The sequence below is a fragment of the Rhinopithecus bieti genome, unplaced genomic scaffold (assembly GCF_001698545.2).
Source record: "Rhinopithecus bieti isolate Rb0 unplaced genomic scaffold, ASM169854v2 scaffold_63316, whole genome shotgun sequence".
Classification (NCBI taxonomy): domain Eukaryota; kingdom Metazoa; phylum Chordata; class Mammalia; order Primates; family Cercopithecidae; genus Rhinopithecus; species Rhinopithecus bieti.
In genome coordinates this window covers 250,875-260,748 of record NW_016824497.1, presented here as the reverse complement: position 1 = coordinate 260,748, position 9,874 = coordinate 250,875, and positions in this window count along the sequence as shown.

The following is a 9,874-nucleotide window of genomic DNA, read 5'->3' as shown; positions in this document are numbered from 1 at the left end:
AAACAATGAAAGGGAACAGAATTAACCTTTATAAACATGCAAAAACTTCTTTGATATTGGTGGGGAGATAAGAGAGGGTGCTGTACCCGTGAATCCAGAACAGGATGCTTTAATTCAGAAATCATCAAAGAACAAGAGAGAAAGGTCTTAAAAGCCCTAAAAAAAAAAAAAAAAAGGGAAGACTCCCCCAGAAAAATGAACAAATGAACAAAAAACAGGACAACAGGGAAGAAATGATAAGAAAATGAAAGGATTTGTTCTGGAGGGCTAACATTCACCCTAAGAGGAATTCCAGAAAGACAGAATAAAGAAAATGAAAGTGAATGGGCAAAAAAATAGTACCAGAATATTTCCTGTGAATTTGAAAAGAACCACGCCAGCTTATACCACTTTGAAATTTCAGAAACCATGAATGAAGAGAAGACCCTAAACATTTCCTAGAGGGATGAAACAGGTTCTGTTTAGAGGAACAGAAAGTAGAAGGGCACAGGATTTCTCAGCAGCAACCCTGCACACCAGAAGACAAAGGAAGTAAAATTATAGTGCGCTCCTGTCCTCAGCATTGAGCAATTATCTAATAATGGAAACAGAGTACAGAGTTAACCAAAAATTATAATTTATCTATATCGAGAGAATAGAGGGAGGCAAAATATGGAAGAAAGTGTAAGAAAGAGTCTCCTAGCCTAATGGGAAGCTTATTGATATCCCTACTGGATAAATCAACAGCAGCACCAGCATTTTATTTAGAAATTTGAAGGAGAATATAAGAAACAGCTGAAAGGGGACAGGTCAGGGGAGGAAAGCAGGAGACTGGCTTTGTCTTTTCTGTGATAAGACTTGGATTATTGGACTCTCTAAGCCACTTGCATGGACTACATGATAAGATCCCTGTAAGGACTTTAAAGAAAAGATTCCTTTCTTTAATTCCCTGATCTGGTTGCTTCGACTTCTTGGAGGACGCAGACTGACCCTCGCTGTCTTACAACCTCTTCATTAATAGGGTATCTGGGTTCCCCTCGCTTGGGGGTATGGGACTTGTCTCTTGGAACAATGAGAAAAATAACACTCCAATGGAGCTTTATGCCTGCACTCACACGGGCAGATAAAATACATGAACTTTGTTCATTGTTCTCATGGGGATATTTACACAGAGTTCTTTTCCCCCTTGCTGTTTATCTTTTGGCCGGGGTTCTAAGCGGAATGGACTCAGGTGGTGAGTAATGGCTGAATCTCATTGTTCCCCTCCCTTGGTGACACACCCTGAGCCTGTAACCCAGCAGCAGCTTTCGTGCCATGTCTACTGTCCAGTGGATTAAAGCTAGTCTTGCCTTTGGTGTCCTACTGGTTGTAAGGATTTTTTTTTTCTTTTTTTCTTTTTCTTCTTTCTTTCTTTCTTTTCTTTTCTTTCTTTCTTTTTTTTTTTTTTTTTTTTGACAGAGTCTCGTTCTGTTGCTCAGGCTGGAGTGCAGTGGTGCAAACTCGGCTCACTGCAACCTCTACCTCCTGGGTTCAAGCGATTCTCCTGCCTCAGCCTCCTGAGTAGCTGGGATTACAGGCACCTGCCACCACGCCCGGCTAATTTTTGTGTTTTTAGTAGAGACGGGGTTTCACCATGTTGGTCAGGCTGATCTCAAACTCCTGACCGAGTGATCCACCTACCTCTGCCTCCCAAAGTGCTGGGATTACAGGCATGAGCCACTGCACCTGGCTTATTTTTTTTTTCTTGACATTAACGTGAACATGGGTTTGTAAAAATCAATGCGGGACAAATATATTATGAAGAATGAAAGCTTAGGAGTTAAATGTAATGGAAATAAATCCTTGTAAAAGTTGGAGTGAATAAGTGGGGGAAGCTAGATTAGGCAATGAACTATTGTGGTTTTCTACTGCTGTTTTGTTTTGGTTTGTATTTTGGATTCTAAACTATGAGAATCTTCCAATTTAGATTTTAATAGACCTCTTAGAAGTGCTACAGCTCAGGGAAAAGAAGGAATTAAAATATATACTGCCTATTCTCTCTCTTTGGAGATAGAATCTCCAAACCTACAAGCGGGGTCTCCTTCCTATAAATCACAAATTCCTGGAATGCCTCATAAAAGGGTCATCTTCCTTGGTCCTTTTATCTGGTGGGAGCCATGTGCACCACTGAAGGGAGGAAAGGACGATGCTGCCAACAGTGATCAGTGACCTTCGGGAGAAGCAGAGGCCACGGACCTCCCAGCAAAGGAGTGGCCCTCTGCCAGGACACAGGGCTCCCTGCCTTCTGCCTCAGCTTCCTTCTCCTCCCCTCGGTGCTTCCTTTCTTTTCCCATTAGGGCTTGAAGTCCATTTTCACCTGATCAAGGGAGGAAGGAGCCCTCACAGGCTGCACCTCCCAGGAACGGCCTGGGCTCCACTCCATGAGCTCCCTCCCTCTCCCTCCTCTGCCATCTTCTCCTCCTCCTCCTGCTCCTCCTCCTCTTTTTCCTCCTCCTTTTCTCTCCCCTCCCTCCCCTCCTCCTCCTCCCTCTCCCTGCTTTTATAAGATCTAATAAATACATTTTTCAGTTAACTGCTGAATTCTTTAAGGAAAATAGATGTGTACCTCTATAGTTTTGTTGAGACTGGGGGAGATGGGGAATTTATATTTCCTCAACATGTTTTATTTACAATCCTCCTGGTGCTTGAGAAGAAAAACACATGAAGACTGCCCTTGGATAAGATCCTTGCTGAGTTTAATCAAGTGCACTCCAGTCTAGCTCAGTCTCAAACCAGAGTGTGTGGGAGCAGAACTTGCGTTGAAAGCCACGTTTGATTAAAAACACTCATTAACATTTGAAAAGCAAATCTATGTCTCCACTGGGCTTCTACATGTCCAATTTCAAGAAGCTTATCCAGGCCCTGACTTTCTCTTCCAGAAGACCCCTCTCATGACTGTTTCTGCATCTGCCAACAAAATTAATTGCCCTCATCTCTTGTACACTGACAGTCTAGAAGATTCTAGAAGATGTTCGTATTTTTGTGGTGTTTACCACAAACAAAAGGCCAATGCTTTCAGCAGCTGCCCAGCCAGAGGGGTTTTGGAGTAAGTTTCAATAAATCCAACTTGAATTATAGTTCACCTTCTCTCTCTGGGGCTGCCCAATCTTCTTATCAGTAACCTCAGCTTCTGAGGCCAAGTAGGGTATTTTACTAGTCAAAGTAAGTTTACTTCCTTAAGAAAAAAGGAAAAACAATGCACCACTTTCTTACCTGATGGGAAAATAAATCTTCAGTTCGCAGTTTGGGGAAAATGTGGTATTTACATCTTGCAGAGTTTTATGTTGCATTTACAATATTGCTTACAGAATGCAAAAATATTCTTGTTTCTTACTTAATGTAAAGAAACCAAGGACAAGAGAAGTTCCATCCCATTCAGTTCATACAATAGTATTTCTTAAACATAACTGGCATCAGGATTCCCTGGGATGCCCAGGCATCCTGATTCCATAGGACCCCATTTGGAGAAACACTGACCCTTATAAGTGTCACAAAATTGGAAACGGCCTTGAAGCTCCTGAGTCCCACCCTTCATTCTACAGAGGGAAGACTAGTCCAGAAACCTGAAGAGGTTCTCCCAGGCTCCTATTGCCCACACCGCTCCTGCTGCTCACCAGAGGCAGAATCAGGCCCAGATTTTGGTCCTGGGCCCTCTAGGTGTCCTGCCCTGCCCAGCAGCCCTGGCTGTTCTGTAACCTCATTTATTTCCTGCTTTCTTCCTCTCGTCCCTGCACCCCAGTTGCTTCTTCCTCCCTGGTCCCTGTTCTTAGTCTAACCAGAATCCTTAACTTGGGTCTTTCCTTTTCTCTGATCTCATCCTACTCCTGGCCCTGCCCATCTTACCATCCTTCCTTATGTTCTACAAAGTTGCATGGCATTGAAGTGATGAGAGCCCTCTTTCTTCTACCTGGTGAACTCCTACTCATTCTCAAGACTGAACTCAACTTTTATTTTCTTTACTTTTTTTGAGACACTGTCAAACTCAGTTAATTTGTCCCTTCTCCTAAAATTTTGTATGAAAATGGTATTTATATAGACAGCACTGTATTTAATTAATTTTTGTTTGGCTTCTAGTGGCTTCTCCACTAGAGCATGAGCTCTTTGAAGGCAGGCACCCTACCCTAATAGATCACTCTATCATTGTATTCTTCCATGACTAGCTATTCTGGTTAAGTATTATTGTAGGGGGGAAAAACATTCAAAACTTAGTGTCCTAAAACAAAAAATATTATTTAATTGGTACATGAATCTACAATGTGGGCAGGGCTCCGCAGGGATGGCTCATCTGTGCTCCATGCAACATCAGCTGGGGCAGCTCCAGTAGGGCTGAAGTATCTCCTTTCAAAATGTCTTACCCACCTGGGTAGCAAGTTTTTGCAAGTTGTCAGTTTCTCTCTATATGGGTTTCTTCATAGGGCAGCTTGGGCTTCCTCACACAATGGTGACTGGGTTCTAAAAGTGAGAATCCCTGGAGAAAAGGCCAAATGTCTCAAACTTTTGCAGCACCAGAAAGAGCAGTGGCTCCTGAGGGATTCTAAACTAGATTTCTTGAATTTTCTCTTTTAGATAGTTATCTATAATTTTCTCAATTGTTTTGGATACAGGAAAGTTTTCATATAATTGGGAAAGAAATGGATTCGGAGAATCCCAAGATACATTCCCTTCTTATTCCAAGACACCGGTGTATAGGCCCTAGGGATGAAAGGAAGACTTACTTTTAACAGTATTCCCTTTTGTACACTTTGGGTTTAGCACCATGTATAAATCATATACAAGTATCTATTTTTTAAGTGTTTAAATTATAAAATGAAATTTAAATAAAAATTGTACATAATGGGCATGATGGCTACAAATTTCAAATGATTCAGAAAGAATAGTAAACGTGTATGAAGATTATGTACCTATGGATACATATACACATACACAGAGAAAGAAAATGAGGCTGGTTGCAGTGGCTCATGACTGTAATCCCAACACTTTGGAAGGCTGAAGCAGATGGATTGCTTGAGCTCAGGAGTTGGAGAACAGCCTGGACAACATGGTGAAATGCCATCTTTACAAAAAATATAAAAAATTAGCCAAGTGTGGTGGCACATACCTGTAGTCTCAGCTACTCGGGAGGCTGAGGGCAGGAGGATCACTTGAGCCCAGGAGGTGTAGGGTGCATTGAACCAAGACGGCACTACTGCACTCCAGCCTGGGTGACAAAGTGAGACACTATCTCAAAAAAAAAGAAAAAAGAAAGAAAAAGAAAAAGAAATGAGAAAGCAAGTGGGCAAAATGTTAATGATAGGTGAATCTGGGAAAGGGTGCACGTGTGTACTTAGTGCTATTATTCTTTGTGCTTGCAAGTTTTCTGTAAGTTTGACATTTTCCAATAAAAAGTTTTCAAAAATCACGATAAAATGAAAGTGGGCCACAGCTGCTGGGCTACCAGCATGATGGCTTGTTTTTGGGAGGGAAGAGTGTTCTGAGCCATTCTCTTTGTTACTTGCTTGATACAAATTTAGGTTTTCATTCACGGACCCTTTTAAAATCATTTCCTGGAGCAAATTCTTTGATGAATTTAACAATAACAATAATTAGAGAGAAAATCATGGTTAATGCAATAATTATCTCAAAATTGGCAGCATCAAGTTTAGCAGATGACATCATAAACAGTTCTATGAACTTTGAATGTGTTGAACTTTGTCTCCTTAGTATTTAAATGGCAAATTCCGTAAGAGAGGAAAGAAAACTCACATTTACTTAGCATTTCCTAAGACAGGCACTGTGCAAAGGGTTCTAAGTAGATTATCTCATTTACTGCTCTCAAAACCCTATCAGACAGATGTTACCATTCCCAATTTTACAATTCAGGAAATGGAGACTCATGCAGTGGTTGTCTCAATGCTAATGCTCTTGGCTGCAAGTAAGAAACTTCCATTTGACTAACTCAAACAACAAGGGCATTCATTATCTTACATGACACAAGTCTGGGAGCAAGAAGAAAGGATTGAGTACATGCCAGGGATTCTGCTCGCCCCAGCAATATGAAGATGAATAAGACCTAGCTCCTGCTCATGGGGAACTCACATAGGGATAGAAAGGTAGGCAGATCCACAGTCTGTGGATTTGTTCATAGTTTGCCATTAGCTGGTAGTCTATCTTTATTTTAATAGGCACATGTGATTCTTATTAAATGAACACATGGCTTACAGACAGCTATTAAATAAGTTATTGCTTTTTAAGAGAAATATTTATTTGTGCTTCAAACCAATGATGTATTTCCTCATTAAGATTAATAATATTTCTGTATATCTACATATGACTTTATTGGCTCACATTTTGTATAATCTTACATCATCTTGCTTTTTTGGCCTTCTTTGTAAGTAGGGCAATTTTCTGGTCATAAGAATCATGTTCATGTTAGATCAAAAACAGTTTGAGTCATTTTAACACTTTTATTATGAAAATATTTTAAAATAAGTATTTCATCTATTTTATCGTGGATAATTCTTTCCTTTGCACAAAACTATTATTAGTCTCATGAAAATAGATGTATTTAGAACTAGACCCATGATACATCACTGACATTCTTCAAAAGTTCACATCTGATATCCTTTTCAAATTCTTGATTTTTTTTTCTCATAGTTTTCTACAATCCTCTCTTTATTAGACTCCAGCTTTTGTTGTTTTCTACTTTTCTTAAATTTGTATTGTAGAAAGCACATTGGATTAGCAACCAGGAGACTTTAATACTAGTTTTAGTTTAGTACAATTTGTTCTGCACTTTGGCCTCAGCTTAATAAAACAAGATGTTTGACCTGGATCAGAGATGAAAAAAAAAATTTTTTTTCCTCTCTCCAGCTCTAACTCTGATTGGTAGTAACTGCCTGAATGACTTGTTTGCATTTCCAGAATAAACCTTATTTGGTCATAATGCATTGTCCTTCTTATATGTTATTGGATTCAATTTGCTAAAATTTTGTTCAGAATTCTTGAGTCTTATTTATGAAGAATATGGGTCTGTAGTTTTCTTGTAATGTGTTTTTCTGGATTTTGTTATCTTACTACTTCTGTCCTCATGGAGTATTGGAAAGTATTCCCTCCTCTTTACTTTTCTGGGAGAGTTTGTGTAGAATTGGTATTGTTTCTTTCTTAAATGTTTGGTAAAATCCCCAAGTGAAGGAATTTGAGTCTGGAGCTTTCTTTGTGGGAAGATTTTAAACTACAAATTCAATTTATTTAACAGGGCTATTTAGGTTATCTGTTTCTTCTTAAGTAAGCTTTTTTAAGTGGGAGTAGGGTGGTATTTGGTCTACAGTTAATTTCACCCAATGCCAAGTGAAGGCCCTTTTGAGTAGTCTACCTGATACCCTGTGAGTTATGAGGTCTGGCTGGTGAGAAACAGGCATTGTTCCCAGCCCTAGGTGAGCTCCCTGTACTCCTTATTTCTTAATTTTTTTCAGGTAATTCTTTCCTACTCTCAGGCAGTTTCTTCTCATGTATATCAAACAAACAGTCAACTGAATATTTAGGGGGATCCTCTGCAGATTTCCAGAGTCCTCTCTCTGCAGCTCTCTCCTCTCTGGTATTCCACCCTGTGAGCTCTAGCTACCTCGGCCTCCCCAGTTTCCTCTACTCAGAGAGACAGCTGACTCCATCTGGATTTCCCCTCCTTGCACTGTGGCCTGGAAACTCTCTCAATGCAGTAAGCTGGGACAGTCTTAGGGCTCACCTCATCTGTTATCCCATCTTTCAGGGATCACTGCCCTACACTGCCTGATGTCCAGTGTTTTGAGAACTATTGTTTCATGTATTTTGTCTGATTTTTTAGTTGTTTGGAGTAGAAGAATAAATTCAGTTTCTGATCCTCATCGTGATCTATAATGGACATCTCCAGATTGGATAATTTTTACAAGTCCATTTAAAATTGTGATTCCAAACCTCCAAAATCAACTTCTTTGGGTGATTTTTAGATAGACTTTGGTTACTTAAATTATGTTTTAATTTTGTGTTTGACAGGTTTTTCATTCTAATATCTACTGTCCTACAGATAGGTTTTGGCACTCTGCTTTCTTCAGAAAAATCCAAAGCACTTCCACCTGTCTCTGTGTGTCCCTGCCATGGAGGAGGGCAGACATCCACCATGTTCCACAGGTGACCCTTCTGAGATGAGAGGAGTATGTGATTTGTTCAAGGTAGAATATTTCAGTAGTAACAGAATTCTAGAAATTGATTAAGGTACTTGACCCTTGGGTCAGAGAACTGAGCCACCCTCTTTCTGCATAAAGTCACCTTTAGGGTACCCAGGACATTGTAACCTTGTTGGCTTTCAGTCTGCAATAAAGCTGGCTCACAAGTAAACCCATTAAACACATTTTTAAAAGAATGCCTGGAAGTTTCCTATCCTGCTGATGTCTAAAATTTCAAAATCAACTGTTATTTATTTGGGTAAAGCAATCCTCTTCTAATCATTTCTTCCATAATCCAGTTGCATCTCAGGGAAATAATATAAGTTAACATTCTATTTTAATTAACTACTTAGATTTTTTTTTTCTCCTATAGTAACAGGAACAGGTGAAAACCCTCGTGTCAGTAAGCAGGGTATAAAATGTGGGGAAAAGCATCTGGAGATGGCTTTACCTGTGAGTCAGCTTTATTTGTAGACCGAATGCCAAAAAGATTAAAATGTCCTGAACATCCAAAAGATGACTTTATGCAGAAAGAGGGTGGCTCAGGTCTCTGACCCAAGGAGTAAATCACCTTAATCAATTTCTAGAATTCTGTTGTTACTGAAATGTTCTACTTTCACAAATCACATACTTCTCTGGCCTAAAAAGGGTCATCTATGAAATAGGGTGGATGTCTGCCATCCTACATGCCAGAGGACACACAGAGACAAGTGGAAGTGCTTTGGATTCTTCAGAAGGAAGATGCAGACACAAAATATGTGTAGGATGCATTGTCAGCTTTTTGCTCATGATTGGAACAAGTCTGCAGACTTAATAGTCAAGTTTCATCCCTGTGTCAATGGATGAAGAGTCATCTTGGGAACAAGAACAAGATCTCATTTAGTTATCTAGGTATTTTAGATGGCACTTGGTTTTTTAAGGAAGGGATGATTTTTTCATTTCTGTGGGCTTCTTTCTTAAAGTCAAGCTGAAATGAAGTCTCAGAATCCTCATGTCATTTTGTTTTCTAAACAAGTAAAGTGGAGGTCAATGGCTCCAGGGATCTTTGCCACACAAAAGGAAACACCTGGTCAGGCACAGTGGCTCACGCCTGTAATCCAAGCACTTTGGGAGGCCGAGGCAGGAGGATCACCTGAGGCCAGGAGTTCGAGACCAGCTTGGTCAACATGGTGAAACCCTGTCTCTTCTAAAAATACAAAAATTAGCCGGGTGTGGTGACAGGTGCCTGTAATCTCAGCTACTCAGGAGGCTGAGGCAGGAGAATTGCTTGAACCTGGGTGGTGGAGGTTGCAATGAGCCGAGATGGTGCCATTCTCTCCAGCCTAGGCAACAAGAGTGAAACTCTGTCTAAAAAAATAAATAAATAAAAATAAAACAAATTTTTAAAAACACCCCATATTTGTGCTCCCAAAGGGGTCACTAAACTTTGAAATCCATCTCACAGGGTTTGGTGGGATGGGAGTTGGGGGGACTAAAATTCCATATGGAAAGGTGGTGGAAGGTGGTCCTTGAGACTCTGGTTTTAGGTATCCTTTATGGGCAATTATCCTGTCTACTACTGGGGCTTGATGAGGTGAGGTGAAGTCAGGGCAGAAGAAATGAACCCCTGACTCCAAGAAATAATAATCTTAGTCATTAAGTTAGCATTTTCACGATCTTTTACCTTTTTTTTTTTTTTT